The sequence below is a fragment of the Varanus komodoensis genome, unplaced genomic scaffold (genome assembly GCF_004798865.1).
Source record: "Varanus komodoensis strain SLA01 unplaced genomic scaffold, ASM479886v1 scaffold3, whole genome shotgun sequence".
Taxonomy (NCBI): domain Eukaryota; kingdom Metazoa; phylum Chordata; class Lepidosauria; order Squamata; family Varanidae; genus Varanus; species Varanus komodoensis.
The window spans coordinates 11,850,035-11,870,846 of NW_025335761.1; the positions used below are offsets into that span (position 1 = coordinate 11,850,035).

At 38.3% G+C, this 20,812-nt stretch overlaps 1 protein-coding gene across 6 annotated transcripts in view; it reads right to left on the bottom strand.

The window, feature by feature from the left end:
- Positions 1-17,227, bottom strand: part of AMBRA1 (autophagy and beclin 1 regulator 1) — a 271,815-nt gene extending 254,588 nt beyond the window's left edge. Inside the window, exons 1-3 of one of the 6 annotated variants that reach the window (XM_044435880.1) lie at positions 16,997-17,227; positions 16,253-16,452; positions 9,609-9,684 (exon numbers count right to left, since the gene is read on the bottom strand). The gene's annotated coding sequence lies outside the window, so the exon portion shown is untranslated. The other 5 variants (XM_044435885.1, XM_044435886.1, XM_044435881.1 and 2 more) reach the window with 5 other exon arrangements.
- Between the last annotated feature and the right edge of the window lie 3,585 nt (positions 17,228-20,812).

The following is a 20,812-nucleotide window of genomic DNA, read 5'->3' on the forward strand; positions in this document are numbered from 1 at the left end:
CACCACAATGCTGGCAACCTACAAATAATCATCCACAAAGAAATTCTGAATAACTTTCTTACAAGAAAGGTGCTTTCTGTTTGCAACAAATTTGAATTTGTATGGCTAAAACATGCACAGTTGAAACCTGTTAAATCTCTAGCTCTTGCAAGTTTCCCTCTTACTAGCTACACTTCATCGAACAGTTGCTTCACATTTGTTACATGGATACTCTTGTCAAGCTATTTTAAATAATTCATGCCAATTACTAGTTTACATTATTTTCATTTTCAAATATATTTTATTTACACCTCATTAGAATAAAAATATTTTTCAGTCAAGGCAACGTTTCCTCAAAATGAAATTCACTGAGAAGGCAGAACACATAAAAATTAATCTTAATGTTGATATATCACTCCCTTTCTTTAAAGACAACCCTGGGAGTTGTTTTGGCAGAAATAAGTGACCTAATGAAGGCCACGTAGCAAGTTGATATCTGAGAATGGATTAGAATGTATGTTGTGCTCAAGCGTACCACAACTGGATTCTCAGAAACTTACAAGCAAGATAATTGTATCAAATACTACAAACAACCAAAGCATGAAGCATGAAATTGGAAAGTTATTGTTACAAGCTCAACTTTATTTAGCATTTCCAAACGGCTGACCCAAGACAAGAGCTGTTTGCAGAGAGGGTATTTTTAATCAGCTTCCAAAAGAGAAATTTTTCTTGTTAGGGAGAGTCAAGAAGAGACTGAAAGGGAATCTTCAGGAGGAACTGTTTTGCCCTCAGATGGAACTAATCAAGTTTACATGCCATTAGTTAATTTGCATACTTTCATAATCTACTTTGAGTACAATCTGAGTTGTTGTGGGAAGGAACTTGAAGTTGAACACAACTGGCCTAGAGGAAATGGTATTAAACCGAAGGATTGGAAAAGGCTTAATTTCTTAAGGCTAAATTTCTTTAAAACACTCACTAAAAACAAAGAAGTATTCCACTTCTGTAGCATAATAACATAGGTAAAACAGAATTAACCTAAGCTATGTGATTTCCAAAACGTTTACTAAGAAAATATCAAAAGGATTCTGCAGAAGACAAATGTGTCTACTCCAGTTCTCATTTACACCTGCCTCATGTATTCCAGAGAAAAGTCTGCACTTGTTATCCTATTTTCATCCCTTATGTAACAGGAGGATAGAAAGATCTCCCTTTCACAATTTGGGAATATGAGATGGGGAAGAAAAGCAAAAGGATGACTCCTATGCTCTCTGATTTGCAAAAAATGCAAAGCAGCCCTTAGTTATCCATGCCTGTATGCCCTAATGATCTACCTTGTTGGGAACACTGATCACTGACCCTTCGACACATGGAGGATTAAGGATAATCTACCTACCAAAACATATAAAATAAGAAATACATTATTTTTTCACAGAGAGCCCAGTATGAATAAAATAGGAATATGGGATGCTATGGAACAGTGATTAAGGACTATGTATAAGTAAGGCAAGTAACTTAAAACAGTCCAACAACACCACTGTCATTTTATTGGTTGATACAGCAAAATTAGGGAGCAAACAAAGAGGTGGTATAACGATTATTAAATAATAAAAGAGCAGAGTTATAAGTAATCAAGTGGGAAAAATTCACAGAACCCTGCACGAACAGGGACTATTATTAAACTGGAAACAGAATTATTACTGGTAAGTGCCACCACCCAAAACAGTTGAAAAATTAAATGATTTCAGTCATAAAAAGATGATCCAAAGGACATAAGATTCTTGAAATTTCATGCATAATTTAAGCATGAATTTTTGAGCAACACAGAAATTTCAAAAACCTGTTACAGGCAAAAAGATAAAGTGATAAGAGATCTGAAAAATGGGAAGGCTCCAGAGCTGAATGGATTAACAACTGCATTCTACAAGAAATTTGAGGAAGTAATGACAGCACAGTGGGGACACCTGTTTAATGTTATTCTGCAGGGAGTATCTATACTTGACTTCTGGCAACAATCCAGAGTGGTATTTATCCCTAAACTAGGAAAGAGGTGTTCTGTAGGCTCATAGCAACTCACTGTACTTAATCAAGATACAGATAGCAAGTGCGGCCAAAAACCTGTAATCATAATCTCATAACAATTTATGTCAAAACAGACTAAACAGGATTTCTTCTGGGAAGGTATTGAGTCAATTCTATGTGCAGGGTACCAAACCTAGTACACCAGTTTTACTAATTAGAATCCAGTTGTATTGTTTTCTTTAGATGCCTTTAAAGCTTGTGATAGACTTGAATTGTATTTCTTAAAGAAGACACTTCAAAAATTAGAATTTGGCCCCAACAGAATTTAGATTCTATAGTCTAAATTAAAACTATCTAAATATGAAGAAATAGCAAAAACAGAAAAAAGCTTCTATATTTATATGTTTGAATATAACAGAGGTGGAACAGAAGAGGCTACAAAAATGAAAAATAATTTTGCAACTTTCCAGCTTTAAATATTTATGTACAAAAATATGTATGTACAAATAAATCTTTATAAACAAAACTCTGAACGATTACAACAAAATCTTAAGGCAGATGACAAATCATGGAAACAGTTGAACTTTACCTGGCTTGGTAGAATAGCAGTCATCAAAATTATGACTATCCCTAGATTCACTGCTATACTTTAAGTAGCAGAAGTTATGGAAATGTTTAGTACTCAGGGCAAAAAAATATGCATAAGTAAAACTACACTATATAAACAAACAAAAAAGTGGAGGCTTTGATTTTCATTTAAAACATCAGGATTCCTTTCAATTTAAACCAGTTATACTACTAAGTCCACAGGCTATACAATACTGTGGATAGTTATAGAACTTCTGACATCATAATACCATATCACTCCTTTTTAATTTCTAAAGGCGGTGCCATAACAATGAAAAACCTTCTTATAAATATAATGAGATTGTAGGTCTCCTGGAACAAAAACAAAAACTGAAAGGAAAAATGAATACACATCATAGGGGAAGACACTGTAAGGGGAGGAAAGCTTAATTTAACAAAAAAATTTCAAGATACAGAAAGGAACTAGTTTCAAATCACTGAAAGCTTTTGCTTCAAACCCAGCACAGAGGAAAGAGGCAACCTAATCCTCACCATCTCAAAAAAAGAGGGAAAAAACTAGCTTGTAAAACAGATCTAAAGGTATGGTCTCTCATATCTATAGTTATTTAATAATAAATATATTTCAGCAGCTAGTAAAGAAACCCATTTAAAATTAATAGGTGGCATCTAACACCAGTGAAACTAAATCACATTAAAACAAATATTTTGTAAGATTAGTGAAGATTGCTGTTAGGTCAAGCATATCTTATTCCACCTACAATAGACTTGTGAACACACGCAAATATTTTGGACAGCCATTTTCACCTGTATTTCTCATATAAAACTAATACCCATTACTAGCTCACCTATTTTTAATGATACACAAAAGCAAAAGTTAACAAAAGTTAAGCAGCATTTTAAATGTTAATACTATTGAATTTTATTTGGCCAGGGCGGCTTATTTTATTCTACTGTATATATTTTAATTGTTATTGTTTTAATTTATTGTGTATTTTATTCAATGTTGTGAGCCGCCCCGAGGCTTCGGCAAGGGGCGGCATAGAAATGTTTTAATAAATAAATAAATAAATAAAGACTTAGATTACTATTACTAGCAGCAACAAAAATGGCTATAAAGTAGTCCCTTTATAAAGTAGTCCCTTTAACCCCCATTTAGTAGAAATTCATGGGGGTTATGTTCCTAGAGCACTCGCGAATTGTGAAAACCCGCGAATTTGGTGTCGGCGATGGGAGCCAGCTGCCAAGGCAGTGTGCGTGGGGGGTGCAGGCCATGCCAGGCTGGGGGGGTGGGGGTGCGTGGCGAAGCAGGGGCAGGGTCGGGCATGCACAGAGATCATTATCTCCGAGCGAGTCGGAGAAAACGATCTCCTTGTGAGCAAGCCGCAGCACGGTGAGGTGCCGGCTTGCTCGCAAGGAGATCAGTTTGGACTTGCTTGGAGAAAACGATCTTGCAAGCAAGCCGCCACACGGAAAATTCCACGAAAGACTGAGGCCATGAATGCTGAACCGCGACTTCACAAGGGTGTACTGTATCACAATACTGGAAAATAAAAACAGAAATTAAAATGTAACCAACTGACAATCAAGCAGGACTCATTCTTAGAAACCTAATTCCCCATTAAGTACATTAATGCAAGGTCTACAGACCAGAATCACTGCATACACAATCCTGTATTTGGAAGGGTATAATAACTAGCAAGGCTAATAACTGAAAATAGATAATTGTAGCTATGAAAGAGTTTAAAATGTATACAAGAGTACATTCAGGGACAATAATCCTAAAATATGTTTAGAATTTGTGATGAATGGTATAAAACAGGCTATACTTTCTGTTGCTATTATCATTATTACCTCACATTTTGGTTTTTTTAACCCTCTTGGTTTTTTTAACCCTCTGGAACAAGTTGTTATGTGCCATCAAGTCATCTCTGACGTATGACAACCCCTTGAATGAAAACCCTCCAAAACAGCCTTGCTCAGCTCTTCTAAATTCAAGTATGTGACCTCCCTAACAGAGTTGATTCACCTCATGTTTGGTCTTCCTTTTCTTCTCCTGCCTTCTACTTTCCCCAGTATGCTTATCTTCTTCAGAGAGTCTTGCCTTTTCATGACATGCCTCAAGTATAACAGTCTCAGTTTAGACATTTTTGCTTCAGAGGAAAGCTCTTCTTTGATCTGGTCAAATACATACAGTATAGTTGCAGCAACTGTATGACATCTATTTATTCAGGATGCAGGCTCAATAAATACAGGCTTTTTTACTTTCCAAACTTCAACAACTCTGTGATATTCTGAACAGCTAAGGACCTGTGTACCAAAGTAATAATGGAAAAGACCTTGGGTTGGATCTTGGGCATGGAGACATTGCAGGGGGAAAAAAAGACTAGGAAGTTCTGTTACACAAGTGCTATCTTCCTGATAATGGAGTAAGAGTTCTGGATTCACCCATAATCTAAGATGTTTTCTATCAATTTTCACAGGCGCTGCTTTCATATATAACACTGCATTGGCTTGTTATCTTAGGTTAGGTTATCTTACTTCACTGCGTCTTGAAAGTTGCTGAAAATGTAAATAACAGAGTTCTTTGCAACAACACTGACTGAAATTTCTCCTCACTAGTGCTGACTAGGCATCATTAGTAAAAGCCAGACATAAGTATCACCGCAGGTGTTCCAGTGATCCTAGTATTTACTTATCCAGTAGACACAACTACTGTTTAATGAAGACTTAATATAGGAAAGAGGAAATCAATGTTAACTCTAACTTGAGACTATTATAAACATGCAAGGAATAATAACCATACAAAGCAACATGTTTTAGGAGCTAGAATGAAACAAGAAAACACAATCAACAAGAAATTATCTTATTATCTTCCAGAGTCCAATCCAAAGCCTCTTATATCAAAAGATTTTAGTACTTTAATCTTATGCCTTTCTACTTGATTTACTGCATGTTATCCATGCAATACTCAAGTAGAAAGAATGAAGGCCAACATATAATCTGAAAAATAAAAACAAGACTTCATCAATTGTAACTAAACATAGCATTGTTGGGCTGCATTCCTAAGTACACTTTCCAGGCAGTAAGACTCACTGGGCTTAAAAGAACTTATTTCTGCTTAAAGATGCTTAGGTGTGCACTCCGTCTCATTATACATCCACATCTCAGATTACATTACACAATCAGTATTAGCTCCAAGCTAACATGGCAGTTTACTAAAGGATAGATTCAAGATACTGATCATAATGAGGTATCCATAAAAATGGATCTATAGACGTTTTTTAAAATGTAACAAGAACTACTTAGCAAGGTGAAGTTAAGCCAGTAATATGAAGCTCCATTATCTCCAACTGCTGATCTTTGCAATAACAAACAGATCCACACAAGAAAAATCAAAAACTGTTTCACAAGTTGCCAAATTCCTTCTTGAAGGCTGATTTTTTAAAAATTCTATCATATTTAAGCCACATCTAGAACAAGAGCAATCTATAAAGCTGACCCAACTTTCCCATACCAAAACAACATGATATAGGTTGCCACATCGTAAAAATAAGCAAAAATTCATGTTTAAATTTGGAAGACTAGAAATTATAACACTGACTATAGCATTTACCTATGAAATTCCAAAAGTGTTTCTTTGCTTCCCATACATAATGGAATTCACTTATTAAAATAAGCATTCTAACTTTAAGGCACTATTTTTCAAAGTTCACAAATAAGCAGTTACACCAAATTTTATGATCTAATATTTGGATGAGCCAATAACAGACAAACCAAATGCCAGTCTTCACACTGATTGCTACATATTTACATTGTTGCTGTCCTCAAGGCCTTCTTACAAGGTTCTGTGATCAACTGGTTTAGCCAGTGTAAGGAGTACATTCATGAGAGAATCAGTACACATTTTAAGAGTCCTATGCCTGGTTTTACTGGTAAGAGAACGTAAGAATATGAACACCAAATGTCGCAAGAGATACTTTGTTTCAAGATATAGAAACATTAAGCAGAAGGCAACTTCAAGTATTAAATTCACAGAGTGAAGTATGCCCTTCAAAAATCTACATGAGATCTTTATCTTATAGCTAGTGTCTACAAGCATTTTGAAACAGTGAAACATACACTGACAGGACTATATAAACAAACCTAGCAAAGCCTGTTAATGGTGCAAATCTAAAAGAATACTGTGAAGAATTACAGAACCCAGCTACTACTACTCAGTAACTCACTGGAAGCAAATGTATTGCACCCAGCTCCTTTGTCTCTGCCCTTGGACACAGCAAGATGTACAGTCCAGCAGAAGAGGGAGAAATAAGAAGTACACATCTAAAGAGCAGACCAGTCAAGCATGGGAGTGAGACAACATGAAAATCAATTAATGACTTCATAAGAACTGGAGTTTTGGAGAAATAAGGAGCACAAGTTTGACTGGACTGAAGTAGCCCTAGAATAATTATATACCATTATTATATATAAACCACATCAGAGATTCTTCTGGATCAAGAGGTTGGAGACAAATTGCATTAAAAACACACAATTTCATGGCACTGGGAATAGACAGTAAAATGGCAGATAACCAGTGTAAGGAAAAGCAATACATAAGTGTAAAATATATAAAATGAATTATTTTCCTCAAATGTATTATATTTGCAATTTCTGAGATAGCTATGACTGCTTGATAGGGATCTGGCCTCAGTCATGCATAGTATAACAAATAAAACATATTATGTTTGTTGTACATGAGCTATATGAACTGTCTATTTGGTTCAGGCCCAATTTAAAGTTCCAGTACTGACCTTTAAAACAGAAGGTCTGAATCCTGCATACCTGTGAAAGAACTTTCTTCTCTATATACCTCTCCATCTGCACTTTCCCAACCTGCTAGCACTGCCTTGCCCCATATCCCTTCTTTCACACAGCTGAGAAAAAAGGGAGAGAGCGAGGCCTTCTTCCTTACAGTAAGCACTCTAAAGAATACACTTCCAAGAGGAGCCTCCCTGGCCCCAACTCTTATAATTACTCACAGGCAGGTAAAAGTATAGTTATTATAAAAGGTGCTTTTGATTACTTAAATAGAAACAGTAAATCAATTCTTGAGCTATTGTGCTGTTGGCAGCTGTTTATACATGCCTCTGCTTTGCTGTTATATTCACTGTTTTTAATAATATCTTATTGTTCTAGAATTTGTATTGTGTACAGCACTTCAGTTACTGATGCATGTTATAAATGAGTAAATAAAATGCTCAAAAACTGATTTCCTGAAGCAAGCTCTCTCAAAGAATCCTCATGTTTGACCCCACCCCGCAAAGACTCTTGCCTAGTGAAAGTGCAGTGATGCCTAGCACTGGAAACTTTCCCCAGAACCATTCCTTGATAGTGCTTGAACTTTCTACTTCAAGGGGCACAAAGTCATATTGCTACACATGAATAGAAATGTGCTTTTCACCAAGTCATCCACAGCACAAGCTGGAGGCTGAAACTAATTTGTCTATTTCACTTCATATAATTCATACCATCTGCATCAGTGTGATAAGTACTGGGTCATAAAGGACAAGCTTTATTCTTGTGGAACCACATGCAACCTCCTGCTACATTTGGCTTTCCCTTTGAGGAATATAGTCTTAGCCATTTAGGAAGCACAATGCGTACTCTCCTCTTTCATTAGCTAAGCAAAGACTTAGTCAGTCTTCACTTTTACTGAAAGAAAGCCAATGTTGTAAAAGGAGAACACAAAGTCTTCACCTCCTAAATCAAACACAGGGAAACCTATTCTTTCCATAAGTTCATCAGAAGCTGGCTGTGCACAGTGCTGAATCACCAGGAATTGATGAGATCTTCCCCCTCCTATCAAAAGCAGTTTCCAACATTTTAAAAAAAATATATATACTACTTTTAAATAGGGGAACAGCTCCCAAATATACATTTTATTGGATATGTGTACATAACATATTTAAAACTCTCTTCTTTTTCCTAAGATGGAAAATGTCTAAAGTATAACAGGATAAATCAACTACTCAAGCAATATTTATCTACTAAATAGGTTGCACAAGACAAAACACAATGAATCCATGTGTCAACATCACCCTTTTCAATCCTTGTACCCTCCAGATATCATAGACTACAACACCCATCATTCCATAGTCAGCTATGGAAGCCTGGTCTGCATTCATCATGCATGTTCAAACTCACACACAGCCTTCACACAATTTCATTTCCCATTTAAAGCAGACCGTACCATATTGATTTTCTTGTTCCCACAATCATATTTGTGGATAGAAAACTGATCGCAGGGTTAGATATACATCTCAAATATGGTAAAATGCAGCTTACGTATAACATTTTGTCCTGGCAAGTTGCATTTTAGTTTAGGATGACCTATGTTTTACATACTCTTAATGCCCATGAGTTTGGAAATACAAGGTATCTTTAGATTCTATTTGATATTAAAAGAACCCAAAATATCAATTTGCTTCTCATCTGAATTTTCCAGCCACAGCATTGTATCCACATTAAAGTTCTTGAAAAAAGTTATTGGAGAGCCAGTGTGGTGTAGTGGGTAAAAGCATGGGATTGGAACTCAGACGATCTGGGTTCGAGTCCCCGCTCGGCCATGGAGCCAACTGGGTGACTTTGGGCCAGTCACAGACTCTCAGCCCAACCTACCTCACAGGGTTGTTGTTGTGGGGATAAGATGGAGGAGGAGAATGATGTAAGCTGCCTTGAGCCCTTTGTAGGAAAAAGGCAGGATATAAATTGAATGAATAAATAAATAAATAAAAATAAACATAAGGGTGAAAAAGACAATAATTATCCTATGGTATTCTAGGTAACATTAAAAAGTCCCTATAATGTAATGGTACGTCAGTTCATATCTTCAAAGGAGAAACTTAACACCTCAAGCCAGAAATCCCTAACTACTGAGTGTTTCTTGATAAGGCTTGTCCAATTATTCACAAATCAACCCAACAGACAGAAAACCCCTTAAGAATAGTTCCAAGATATAGTGGGAAGAATGTTCTTACCTAAACAAAGGAAAGGTTGGTTCACAGGAAATATAACTTGGCCAGGTTTAGAACTAGTGCATTTCTGAATGGCAACCTAAAAAGAGACACAAAGGAGGAAAACAATATAAGGAAAGAAAAGCCATTTCACAACGACAAGCCTGACAGCAGAGAGTCATAGAAATTTTGTAAGCAATTTTTTAAATTACTACCCCTTGGTGGAAAAAACTAAAATAATACAGCAGACTACAATTTCAAAGATGAGAAACAACATCCTGAAGTAGACCTAGTAAAAGCTATTTATTATACAAACTTCCTAACAATAAAACATCTTCCAAGTGACTACAGCACTGAAAGACTTTAAAGAACATTCCATGAAACTATCACCTCTACACCCAATATTCAGCTCACAAAAACAGTGATGCAAGCTAAAACATCTTCTGGAAAAGAAAATCCAGTGCTTCATTTTCCATGGATTTTTAAAATTATATTTTCATTAGTAACAATTTATAAATGCCAATTGCAACTGGTTGTTTCAATGACAATGAATAAGTATCATACACAGTTCTTGGGGTTTTTTTTACAACTTATTAGCATGTCTATTTTCAATATTTTCATTTTTCCATCTTAAATTTAAGAATAAAGGAAGGATATGCTAATAGGCAGTATCCTATTGTGCTCAGGCACCACTGGAACCAACATAAAAAGTTAGCAGTTTTAAAAGCAACCCAAAATGAGCTGAAACATTCATTTCCAGTACAGGGTGGGTCAACAAAGCTTGCAGAAGGGAGATTGGTTGACATCCAGAAACCAGTGTTTCTATGACTACTTTTGGAACGGCTAATTCCCTGTCTCACAATCAGTTGGTACTGCTGTTATAACACCATCAGCAGAAGCATAGTAACCCTGCTGGATACTGTCCATTGTCTTTAAATTTGTAGAACTGCTCCAACTAAAATCTACATATTTAAATAAACTTGACAACCCACACTGGAAATAAGTCACAGTGGGTAGGCTGTTTTGCAAAATATCCAAATTGAGCTTTTCTGAGCCCTACAAATGAATTGTGAGTGCTTTGCTTCCGCCTTCCTTCCCCCTACCCAAGTCTCCTCTCCTTGACAACCTTGGCTGAAGCAATGTGAAGCAAGCTGCCAGTTACCCTGTTGCACTTCAGGACAGAATTTTTAAAAATCTCCTTTGTCCATCAGTGCAAACAGGGTTCCTGACTTGAAGTGTAGCAGGGAGCTAAACAGGAAGGTGATCCAGAACTATCATCTTGCTCTAGAGGGAGTAACAAGTAGCAATGCCCAACCTGCTTAGTAGCAACTCCTCAAATATGGAGTACTCCATGAAGTGGCATTGAAATGCCAAATGCAATTCAATGCAAGCAAGTGTAGAGTACTGCACGTTGGGACAAAAAAATCCCAACTTCCAATATATACTGATGGGATCTGAGCTAGCAGTAACCGAGTAAAAAAGGGATCTTGGCATAACAGTGGACATCTCAATGAAAAATGTTGGCTCAGTGCACAGCTGCTGTGAAGAAGGGAAACTCCATGCTAGACATAATAGGAACAGAACAGAAAATAGAACTGCCAAGATCTTATTTCCCTTATACCAACCTTCAGTGCAACTGTACTGAGAATACTGTGTTCTGTTCAACAAAAATGATCAAGAAGCTAGCGCAACTCCCCTATGAGAAGCAGCTATGAAAACTGGAACTGTTTATCTTTGCTTACTTGCCTTTAGAGAAAAGGCAAGTAAACAAAGACATGATAAAAGTGTTTAAAATAATGCATGTTGTGGAGAAAGAGAGGGAGACATTTTCCTCCCTCTCCCATAGCATTCAACCCCAAGGTCATCCCATGAAACGGATTGGTGGGAGGTTTAGGAGAGATTTAAAAGTACTTCTTCATAGAATGTACAATTATACTAGGAAGTATAGTTATACTGTCACAGGAAGTACTGTGATAGCTACCAATTTTGATGGCTTTAAAAGAGGATTGGACAGATTCATGAGGAGGTCATTATTAGTGGCTACTAGTCTTGCTGGCTATGTGCTACCTCCTTTACCAGAGATGCCTGCATACATCAACTGCTGAGAAGTTTGGGCAGGCAGAGGCCTTGTACCCATCTGGCCTGAGCAATCCTGTGGGCAGCTGGTTTGCCACCTTGTGTACCCAGTAGTGGACTAGATGGACCTTTTGTCCAATCCAGCATGGTTTTTCTTATGTTCTTAAGTGGACTAACAGTTCCTGCCTCCTGCTCAAGAGTTTTACTCTCAGGGTAGCAGGGTGCCTGATCTGCTCCACACCACTGTCTAGCAGTGGGAGCCAGCAGTCTTTGCCAGTGGTTTGAGTGCAGACCTCTCCAGCTGCCAGCAAGGATATCCACTCCTCCCTGCATCAAGGAGCAGCAGATCCTGGCCATCCTCACCCATGGCTTTAGAAGTATACACCTGAGCTGCTGCCAAAGATGGTTGCTCATGCAACCAAAAGCATGGGAGAGCTTCTGACAACAGCCCCCAGGTGTTACTTCCTTCCTCTGGAGGCTGATATCAACTGGCAGACACTTCTCAAGAGCAGCAAGGAATTTTTAATCACTCTCTACAAGTGGCTCCCCGGCTGAAAGGATTTGTCCACAGCCAATTCAGTATGGATGACAAAACCCTAAAACAGCTCAGAGACAGTGCAGATAGCTTATTTGTGGGGGAAATGCCAACCTTGTTTAAGCAGCATTGTTCACATGACAACTCATCTACAACAGGAAACAGAAATAGGTTGTTGTGGGGTCCAAACTAAGTCATCATGTGCTTTAATTTTTTCACCAAATATTTCAGGCCAAAACTGAGACAAAAAAAAATCCAGTGATTTTTTGGTTTTGTTATTTACTAAATAGAAGTAAAATAAATATACTGAATTAGATCAGTGACAGTCATCAGAATATTTTCTATTTCAGTTCAATTTTCAATTTCAGAACTGAAAATGTTCTGGTGTAAATTACTTCATGAAAGCTTACTTGCATACAAACATTTTTTCAGAAAACCCAAATCTCTAACCACCACCCTGAAGACTACCTTCCCAATTCTATATTTATTCAAGTCCAAGTGAATTCAGATATACTTCTTCAATGAGCATAAGAGCCTTGAAGATAATTCAACATATACTTCTCATCCAGGTTCCCTGAGAAGGTCAAGACAATTTCCACCAGTAAACTTTATATCTTCTAACTTTCACATACTAGCAAGTACAGGTATGGATTTGGGTTTTTTGCTGAATTAAAATGTATTTCTATTTCCATTTCCTTTTAGAACAGCAACAACAAAAATCCAGCAACCTTATTGCAACATGTCTGAGTTAAAAATAATAATTACATGGTTTTCCCAAAATTCAACCTCTCATTTGTCCTTCATTTTATCAGTTTTTAGGCCTAATATATTTGGGGTGAAATGCAATAGTCTCAGTGCTCTGACAGAAAAGTATTTACAAGAAAAGCAGATTTCCCCTGCAGCCCTTATCCATCTCTGAAACTACTCTGGAGGGTGAGATTTTCAGGGAGGAGAAAACAGGAAAATTCTATTCCACAAGCAGAAGTCCACCTGTGTGACATCAGATGTTCCTTTAATCTACTTGTTCTTGCTTGCTGCTTTACAGCAGAAACAGGCAGCCTCCAATGCTTTAGACTACAATTCCCTTAACTATTTATCATTGGCCATACTGATGCAACTCATAAGAATTGCTGTCTAAAACATCTTGAAAGCACCAGATGCCTACTACAATTCAAAATAATGTGTACATTTTATGGTACATCCCCCTAGGCAATTTCAGTGGTTAAATAATTAGTTTATAAAATTAACTTTTAAAACTTGAATGAGTTCACTTTCCATTTTATCAGCTCTCCAAATGAAACATAGCTGGAATAATGGCAAATAACTGAGAGGTTAAAATATTGAGAAGTTTTCATAATTAAAAGCTGATTAGATAGTAATAAAGTAAAATTCAACAGAAACAAATGTAAATATAAATATAAAACCCTTCTAACACACAAATATAAAGAACAGGGATGACTGGTTAGGCAACACCACATCTGAGGGGAAAAAACAACAAACAAAATTGAACCAACAAGGCAACGGTACAGGTCAAAAGCTCAGTGCCATCATCTGATCTGTAAGCACTGCTGTTTCTATATGGAGAGAAGTTACTTTCAGAGTGCTCTGTTTACCTGATCATCTCAGTTAAAAGGATGCTGGTAAGCAGAATAGGATTTAGGGGAAAACTAAAAAGACAGCTACCTATAAGGCATTTTCTATTAGGACAAGCAGAAGGAACCAGATTGTTATGTACAGGGAAAGGGATAGGATGCTGCCAGCCTCCAGACAATAGTAGAGTAACTAATATTTACTCCTCTAAACATGAAAAAGTGGCTATAAACTATAAATTACATCTTTAGATGTATTACATCTTTAGATTTGCAGAAAAGGACATGATGGGCAGTACCTAGGGCACCAGCTTATACTAGTGAGATCTCACTGCATAGTCTTAGGCTGAAGCACAAACACAAGGAAGTTTAATAGCATCCATCCTCTGCTGTCCTTCCCTTAATAGTATATTTCCTTAAGTTTGGAGTGGGTGGGGACAAATTTAAGGCTGCAGTCCTTTCACTGCTTCCTTGAGTGTAAGCAATGGGACTTCCTTCTGAATAGGTATGTGCTGCTAAATAGCTTAACTTTAATTGTCTAAAAGTTTGCAGAGCTCTACACATGTGCCAGAACAGAACAGAATTTCATCAATTTTAGAAAGCTATCAACCTTACCTAAATTATGTAAACTTCATTGAAACCTTGTAATTTTTTTAAAGTAAGGTGGCTATTTTAGGACAGAAAGTGTGTGTGTGTGGGGGGGGGGGGAACGACTGAACAGAACTGTAGTGTTTTATTTAGCTGTTTATCCCTTCTCCAAATGATCTACTCTACGTCTTTGTTCCCACCACCCACTTGTTCCTTATCACAGTGCAGAACAGTACCATAACCTTGAGAAAATTCAACAACCATAATGAATAAATGCTATTTGCTAAGCTGATGAGCAAATTTCAAGGTACAGTGTGCCCATATGTGGGCACACCCACCCACACCCTAATTCACAAATTTGTAATGTCCTTTTAATATCTATTCAAATGACATGCAAAGAAAACACTGCTAGTGTGAAAGATTAAATAGAGCTCTAAGAAATATGAGGAAACACAACTGTATATCTTCTTCCACATACAGAAAAAAACAATGCATGGCTCACAACCCTCATCACATTTAATTGATTCAGACCCATTCTGGACATGCCACCTAAAGAAAGATTGCCAGGACTTAGTTTTAAGAACATTCTTAGGAATATTTTTACGAGCTTACAAAAAAGAAAAATTTACAAACTATATATCCTTTTAATAATTACATACAACTCCCCAATATGTATTTTTAATATGGTGCCCAAAAACAAAGGGCTTACCATACAATCTTATAAAGTGACCATTAACCACATTTCCCTCTGCATGATCCCAGTTACTTTCTTATAATGCTACATCAAACTCACAGAGGCAGGCATAGACTGCAAATAGAAAAAAGCTTTTAAGATGGGGGTGCAGGGAATGTCTTGTGTACCTTAAATGACATTTTTTTAAATCATGCATGATATTCAAAACAATGTATAAATTAAAAAGCACTGTAAATTTTTCATTACCCACTACTGAGGTAGAATACAGCACTTTCGAAATCAGACATTTGCTTGTTGATCTTCTAAAGCACCTAGAGGTGAAAGCCCTGCTGGTGATTTGAATGTCCAGCTAAAGCCTCGATGCAAGGTACAGTCATTCCTATGGTACTAAAAAAAGGAGAGGTAGCAGTAAGAGAGACCCCAGAAGGGACACTGCTTTTCCATCCACAAAGAGGATGAGCTGAATCTACTGAGCTATGTAGTCTTTTAGGGGGCTAGAGCCCCATGGGAAAAAAAGAGGGCAGGGAAGTCCCCTTGTGCTACTGCAGATGATCCAGCCTAAATCTGGGCCCAAACCAAAATATTCACTTAACCTTCTATGATACAATACTGATTGTAAGATTGGGTTTAATATTGGATGAGGAGAAACTGCAATATTATATCAACAAAAAATACAATGGTTCTTTCTGGTAAAATAGTCCTTTTCCTTAACAAAGGCAGCAGCTCCTATATAGGAGCCAGAATGCTTCAACCACTGATACCATCACATGTCCTGCACAATAAAATAACAATCGAAGAGAGAGTGACAGCCAAGAAATGCAATTTTAAGAGAATTTATCCTAAGATTGCAAAGTAAACCTTATCTTTCTTTCCAACTTGTCATAACATGTCAATTTAGGGAGCATTTTCTAATAGATAAATGTTAAAGCTAAAGGAAAACATGCATGCTTGAATGTGCTTGGTCTGTTTCTGCTGTGTATATGTGTCCACATAAAATAATCCATCATACTAGTTTTTCCTTATATTTATTCTCTTACACTGATCAACACATATATATGCATATTTCAAAACACAAATCTCAGAGTTACAGGGCAATCTTCAGCACACTTACTCAGAAGTAATTCACAGTTTTCAAAGGGCCTTAATTCACCCAAAAAAAAAAAGATGCATAGGACTGCAACCTTACTCTTAAATGAATTATTCGTGGAATCCGAAATAATCGACATTCCCCATACAGATGCCTCCATCAGTGCAATCCATGCATGTTTACTCAGAAGTAAGCCCCGCTCTTTTCAATGACGTTTACTCCCAGGTAAGCGTGTGACGACTGCGATGTAACTATATTTTGGACTAGAGCACTGGTATCTCAACCCCATCTCTCGGACTCTGAAGAGAAAAAGGAAATCACAAGAGAAAGAGAGAGAGAGAGAGAGAAAGGAAGGACTGTGAGAAAAAAAACTTTGCGACAATGTTTATGTGCGCGAAAAGAAATAGAAAATGCTCTTTAAAAATCAAACTAAGCTGGCAGAGGAGCAGAGACAAACTATCTCTGTCCTTCTAAACAGGCCTTCTATTCGGGTGACCTCGGAAACACCAGCGGGTGGGCCTACGAATCTCGCTGCGCGGGTACCAGAAAGGCCGGCAATGCAGAGACCGTGGGAAGCCGGTTCTCCAAAGAAGAGAGCGGGCTTGCGACAACAACCAGGAAGCCTCTTCGGCAGAAGGACGAGGTACTCGAAGTTCCTGACCAGTCGGGCGGGGTAGAGGAACAGGCCCTACTTACTCCACACGGCTCACTCTTCGCCGCGGACTCCCCTGTCGGCCGCCCCAACCCCTCGAGGGTCGTCGCTGCTGCCTCTTCCCGCCGGCTTGAGAGGACCTGGCAACCCCCAAAGACTACAGGCCCAGCGCCTCTAGGCCCGGAGCCTACCTGAGGCAGGGAGTGATCAAGGCCTTGCACACACGGGTCGTGAAAAGGACCGCAGCGGTGTGGGGCAACGGGTGCCGAATAGGTCGGGGCCTGGTCCAGAGGAAGGGGGGGGGGGCAACAACCCGATCTGACGGCAATCTTTCTCCGCCTTCGTCTCCCACTGCAGCTTCTATCGCCGCTGCCGCTCGGTGTTACTACCAAGACCAGGGTTGCCTAGTCGAGCGCCTAGCACTTCGATTTCAGGAGCCTCCACGGACGAGCGCCAAGCCGATCGAACGACAGTGGCAAAAAAAGTGAAGTAGAGTTAACGAATGGAACGCAGAGATCAGTTAGTCCTCGTGTTTAAGTGGGCGTGGAAAGGGAAAAGAAGGCGGGATTCTATGGCGAACCCTGCCGGCTAGCTGAGGCTTCTCGAGGCTAATATTTGGCCTTGCTTCTTTCGCGTCCTCTATTTGCCCCAAGCCTTTAATTGTCTTAAAGTTCAAGGGAAGACTTCACTCTATACTATGGCACTGTAATGAAGCCAAAGGTGGGGGGCGGGGGGATAACTTTTTCTCCTGGTACACCCTTGATAGGGATTCCCTGGCAAAAGAATTTCTGATAGGCTGCCAGAAGTCGGAATGATCCTCATGCAGACCCTAGTCTGGCCAACTGCTGAGGGGAGTGTCGAGCCATTTTGCCAAGGTTTCCTTTTCAGCCCAGGCCTTGGAACAAGTGGAAAGAAAGATGCTTTGTACTTTCTCTCTCAAAGCCTAGGAACAAACATCTTTGTAACCATTTGGTCTTTCACGTAGGGGGAGAGTTCAGGAAGAAATTCTTAAAAAAATAAAACCCTCAGCTAAATGCTCAAACATAACAGGAATTTATTTAGGAAAATAAGAAATAAAGGCAGAGCGGTATCAGTGAACAGCTGAGGTTTAGAAAAAAGATGCAAAAGAAGACATAAAAGAGGTGTTCAAATTCAGGTGTTATGTGGAGAAAATGGGGAAGGAGACATTTTTCTTCCTCTTCCATAATACTAAATCCCAAGGTCATCCCATAAAACTAATAGGTGGGCAATAAAAGGAAGTACTTCACACAGCCCATGGGGAAACAATGGCATTCACCTCCACAAAAGACAGTGATGGCCACCAATTTGGATGGCTTTAAAAAGGGACTGGGCAAATTTATGAACGAGAAAGCTATGGGTAATGACCACTAGTCCAACTGGCTATATGCTATACCCGGTATCAGAGGCATATCTATATACACTAATTGCTTGGGATCTTGGATGGGATGGTGCTGTTGCATTCAGCCTGCTTGCAGGATCCTGTGGGTAGCTGTTTGGTCTGCCACTGGGTGAACAGAATGGAGGACAAGACAGATGGTCTTAATTTTTTAAGGTTAACCATCACAACCATAAGAGGAATTCCAACAGACCATCTTATTCAAACAAGTGGAGTCCTAGATCGCAAAGCCTACTCCAAGTTTATTGCAGAGGGGATGGCCTGATTTTCAAATAGATACTACATACAAAAGCTCTAGAAGGACAGAAGGATTCCTTTTTTTTTTTTTTTTTTGGCAGATTTCTGTTCAGTAAAAGCCAACCCTTTAGTAGAGACTGATGGTGTGTCCACACAGCAGCCTTTCTTTCTGAAGTCAGTAAGAAAATTAGAAAATCTGGTTAAAATCAGTCATCCTATTCAAAAAAAGGGTTCAAGGTTTTGTACACATTTTGAAGGACAAAGTGAGATCAGTTCAGAGAAAAATAATCCAGTTTGCCCAGTAGAATGCCAAGTGACCAGCTCTCTAAGAGGCACTGTACATTTATATCAGAAACAGGGCCTATTTCACAGACATACATTTTCACATCTTGTGGAATTTCAGTGTGCATTCCTATACACATTTAGACAGAACCAAATCCTGCAACTCCCTAAACAAGCTAAGACTGTACTCTAAAGCAACCGAAGTTGTCAGCCTATACATATTTTCCTTAGCTTAAGTCCCACTGAAGTCAATAAGTTATTTCTGACAGAATGCATGTGTATAGTATTGCACTGGAATTTAGAATCATAGAACAGTAGATCTGGAAGGAGCCAGAAGACCATCGGGTCCAACCCCCTGCTCAGTGCAGGACTCCAAGTTAAACCACCCCTCACAGATGGCTGTCCATGATTACCTTCTGGAAACTTTTCCTCCAATGAGCTAATGGTAAAGATGGCATGCCTGTTTTTTTCTGCCTTTGTTATCCTCAAAACAATCCTGTGAGGTAGTGTAGCCTGCTTGAAAAATAGTGAGTGGCCCAAAACTACTCTGAACTTGATGGGTGTGCAGGATCTCCCAAAGTGTAGTCCAACACTCCTGAGGCTCTTAACATTTTCTGATGTATCCTGACGTCTGAACATATCCCACTTATAAATGTAGTAGCAACAGTGAATTGAATCAAATCATACACTCATACATTTTCATGCATGTAGCAGCAACAAGGCTACTTTAAGGAGGGAAGGAACAAAATAAATAAATGAAACGTACCCAAGCACTAAAATAATAGTGAAAAATCATTTGGAGTTAGGTAAATACAAGCACTTATATCCTGAGGTCACATATTCAAATTACAAGTAATTAGCAGTGCTTGTAATTAGACAATGTCTATTATTATTATTAACTATATTTTATAATTTCTATATGTCAGATATCAGCTGTTGAATATAGCTTCTCAACATTCAGAGGACAGGATTATATGTCCAAAAAAAAAAAACAAATGGTATGTTTGCAGTGCAATAGATGTGTGTAATCTTAACAAATGATCATTTAGACAGCTGTACTCCTTTTGTCAATCATCCAAGCAGTTACAAAGCCACATGTGAGGAATGGTCTTAAATACAAAGAATATGACATAATCTGTTCTGAAAATTTGGTATGGAGGATCTTGCCTCAATTTACAATTTGTTTTTTCTTTATATAATTTTCCATATTCTTAGCACTCACAGTCATTAAAAGCTCTGCCATGATCTCACCAGGAACGTATGCATTCTAATTACAACACAGATATTAAGGATGGGCGTTTAAGATCCTGTATTAGCTGCTTAAACAACAATCTGCTTTATATGCAGATGAGTTTCATATTGAGCCAGTGTGGTGTAGTGGTTAAGAGCGTGGGACTGGGACTCAGACGATCCGAGTTCGAGTCCCCACTCAGCCATGGAGCCAACTGGGTGACTTTGGGCCAGTCACAGACTCTCAGCCCAACCTACCTCACAGGGTTGTTGTTGTGGGGATAAGATGGAGGAGGAGAAATGATGTAAGCTGCCTTGAGCCCTTTGTAGGAAAAAGGCAGGATATAAATCCATAAATAAAGAAATAAATAAAATATTGCCACTCATTCCTAATCAGTTTTGCCTTAGTCTGATTTCTGAGTTTAGCATGGATTGGCATGGTTGTTTAACAGTAGCCTGATAAATTGACAAGTGATACATTCATTTGGTATTGCAGCAGCACATAGTCTTAGTATTATTGCTAGGACTATAATAGCAATAATAGTTGTAATAATAATTGCTATTGCTTGTTTGAAAATGTAATTATAGTATGCAATTATTGTTACACAATTACTTTGCATAGTTGAAAACTAAATTTGGAATATGGAGTCAATTTTTCTACAAATGACTTCAGAGTTTTTCTTCTCTTCTGCATAATTAGTTCCCAGTTTTCAATAACTTTATTACCCAGTAGTGTCTAGCACTACTAAGGAAACCACCCAATGTGGCTTCCCATAAACCTCTGAATTTGGAAGATTAGAGGCATCCAGTGAAAGTCAGGAGAAGCACAGAAGCTTGGAAT